This window comes from Cryptotermes secundus, unplaced genomic scaffold (assembly GCF_002891405.2).
Source record: "Cryptotermes secundus unplaced genomic scaffold, Csec_1.0 scaffold183, whole genome shotgun sequence".
NCBI classification, from domain to species: Eukaryota; Metazoa; Arthropoda; class Insecta; order Blattodea; family Kalotermitidae; genus Cryptotermes; species Cryptotermes secundus.
Window position 1 is genome coordinate 1,284,550 of NW_019729899.1, and position 3,734 is coordinate 1,288,283.

Genomic DNA, 3,734 nt, shown 5'->3' on the forward strand with positions numbered 1-3,734 from the left:
CCAAATAAGAATTACATATATTTCACTTACCTTTCATGTCAAATGTCATTACAACTTGGGCACCAAGATATGCATAGGCATATCCAGACAGAAACATTTTAACAAACAGCCCCATACAACCATGAGATAGTAGACTGAATTGCTCTTACCACACTTCATTAAATCCATAAAAACAAAAAATTCAGTCTCTTGCCACACTGGTTCAGAAAGACTGCATGGAGCAGAAGACGACAAAACCATGGATTCATGTGTTCAACTTCCAACCCACCTGAAACCCATCTCAATTCCTACAAACAAAACCTACTTGGACAAATCCCCAAGTCAGCGTGCAATCAAATGTCCAGTGCTTCACAGAAATGTCTGCTTCCATTCTGATGAACCTGGAGAACAGCAGGTGATCAGGTGATCTTGTCATGTATTTGGTCTTGAACAGCATCATTTAACATGGATAATGTGGAATGAAGGAAGCAGTCCCAGTACTTCTGTGTCAATGGTTATGCTTTGCTGATGTTGTATTTTATGTCATACTGTTTATGCTCTACTTAAGGCTTGTAGTACGTAAGAAGAAATTCTAGATACCCGAGTGCAGCAGTCTCTCTATGGCCCTGTGTATGTATGCACCTCCCTCCCTGCCTACTGTGTTTCCAGCACTCACTCATGGAGCCAAGCCCTTCTTCAGAAGCTACCAATTGTGCAACTACTTAAGTACTTCCCAGCATTTTATGGAACCTGAAGGTTCATTGCCCTGTTCATGAGAGCCTTCCAGCGGTCCCTATCCTGAGCCAGATCAATTCAATCCATCCCATCCCATCCTATCTCTCTTAAATACACCTTGGTCTTCCCAATGGTCTCTTTCCTTCTGACTTTCCCACCAATATCCTATATGCACTCTCTTCTCCCCTATTCGTGTTACATGCCCTGTACTCTCTATATATGCACAATGCACGGTAATATTTTTATTGTATGTATGTGCAGTACATAAAATACCTCGTTCTGCTTATTGCTATTGTAATTCTACAGTCAAAATATATACAGCTGTTGATAGAGAGATATCCAAATTATGTAACTGATGTTCTTAGTGAAACTCTATAGTTCACATACCGGGAGAAGGTACAGTCAACACAGTTGAACTTAGTACATTACCCAGTTAAAGAGTATGAATTCAGTGATAATATTCACATCTGGGCCGAATTTAAGGGGGAGCGAGAAGGTCGTCGCCCCAGGGCCTGCGAAAAATACGTATAATCCACAGATTTTGCTGAGACATTTCACACTCTAACTTCCCGAAAACTTAGTTCTTATTTTTGTTACTAAAAGAAATAAGAAGAAAAAAAAGAAATTGCCGTAACCTAATTTTGTTGGTACTGATAGGTGTCTCCACATTTTAATTTATTGTATTCACTGTGTACTAGTGTGTCCTTTGTTGTGTAATTTTGTGTGCATACTGGTAACTTGCTCCAGCGCCTGTTCTTTCCGACTACTTCTCAGTCTCCGGTGTAATTCGGGCCAGTATAGCTGCTCTCCTCAGGCGTTTGTTGAAGGCAAGCACTAGACATCAGCTGCAGTTTCTGTTTGTGATTATTTAATTTCTTCAGGCTTAGAAACAGGCGAAACCCTGAACATTATTGACAAAAGTTTAAAGAGAGAGGAAGGACCTTCCAGTTATAGTAACCAACCACGTTCCTGTGTATAAAAAGATGCGTTCCTGCAGATGAATGAACACACGGTGTCACAGCGATTTGTTGGTGCGTTTCCAAAAATTCATTATCCAATTATAAGGGGATATATTAGCCCAGAATTATATGCATATTCGATAGATTGTTTAAATTTTGGTTTATTAACTAGGCTCGAAGTATTCGAGTGCGTCGAGGAACCTGGAATTCTTGTGTGGGTTTTGGAGCCAGAAATCTGAGCACGTCCTGGTCCTGATGGCTTCCAGTCGTGGAAATCCATTAGATATGACGTGATTTTCATTAGTATTAACCAATAAAAATGCATATGTTCGATGTAAAGTTGAGGACTTCCGTTTTAATCCAGCTAGTGTGCAAGGAAGGACTTGAGTTAGCGATGGATGCCACTTCTTTGAGGACTGATACGTCTCTTGTACAAGTCACCTTCACAAGTCAACGGACTGTCTGGCTACACCGGCGAATTCGTTACAATAAATTAATAGACGAGTTTTGGTTAAATTGACATGAGTTAGAAGTTGATCAACATCATATCATTACGCCTCACCGCTTCTGCGATTAAATTAAACATTGCGACGTGTAGGGTGGTATGCATGACGGAAAAAAACGGGTTCCAGTTCGGATGACTGCATTTATTAGCATTTTGGTTACACACACACTCTCTCTCTCTTAATTACAACTGATACAGCGCTACTGCTGACTTACACACTTTCCAGTCCACCGTTGCACGCGCACTCTAATTCTCTTTCTTCACCAGTCGTCTCCTAGCAACGAATCTAAACACAGACCAAGGAATGGAATCTTCGACCACATTTAGGAGTCTGAACAGAAACAGTGGGTCCTAATAATTTAGTTTATGTTGTTGTTGTTGTTGTTGATGATGATGATGATGATATACTTTGACACAAATTGAATGATTTGAAATATTTTTTTTAGCAAGAATTTAAGGAATTTAATAGGCCTGTTTTATATTTCTGATTGTTTAAGTATAGTGCGTATTCATATATTAGTTCGTCCTTTGTTATGTTTGGCTTAGCACTGCACGTAATTCAGAGAGACGCGCCTGTAAACCTCTGTTAATATTATGGAAACGTCCACTCACCATCAAGTCGCTATAATGCGCAGTTTGGTTTCAACAACCAGGTCACAGAGGAAGTGTTCTGTGGACAATTTCAGTATGTTACATCATCCATTACGTAATGGTCAATTTCCGAACGTCATCCATGACATCACATTCGACGTCACAATCGATTTTCAGTGAAGGCCAAACCCCTTCGTATAATAGATTCTTCCAAGGTCTGCGTTACGCATCTAGAACAGTCCATTTTATAGGAGGGGTTGAGGGTTGGAATGCGGTAAGGGGTAGAACTAACCCCCTTATGTCGAACCACGCCTCTTACTACCCCCGAACTTGAAATTTGGGCTGCAATGTCACGGACGGGGTCGTACCCTCTAGTAACTAGGTCACACGGGGCCAAGCAAGGTCGCACTCGTGACGTCACGGCCAGGTACTGGCGCACAGGGCAGCGTTCGGCTGTGACGAGGACAGAAAGAATCGATCTGAGAGGCGTTCATAGAGCAACGATGGAAACACAGAGAGGAAGACAAGCCGCGAAGTTATGCCTCGGTGCGTGTTGAAGGAGGTAGAGGCTGCCCGATTTCACAGGCAATTTAGTCGCCGTGAACATTTCAGATTCCAAATGAGTACGATTAATTTTTCAAAATTCTATGGCTTATTCTTCGGGAATGGTTCAGTTTTCGATATTTTTAGTAGAGGTAAAAAAGGTTAAGGTGTGCCTGTGCTTAATTATTTTTTTATTGCTAGTGGGATGGGACTAAGTTCTTTGTACTGCGGCCACTTCTGGCCTATTGTACCAGCCCCAGATGATAGGTGAGGGTGATTGTGGAGCAATTGGTGGAATGAAGATTGGCAGGGGAAACCGAAGTACTCGGAGAAAACCTGCCCCAGCGCCACTTTGTGCGCACAAATCCCACTTGACCAGAGCCGGGATAGAACCCGGGCCGCCGCGGTGGGAAGCCAGCGAC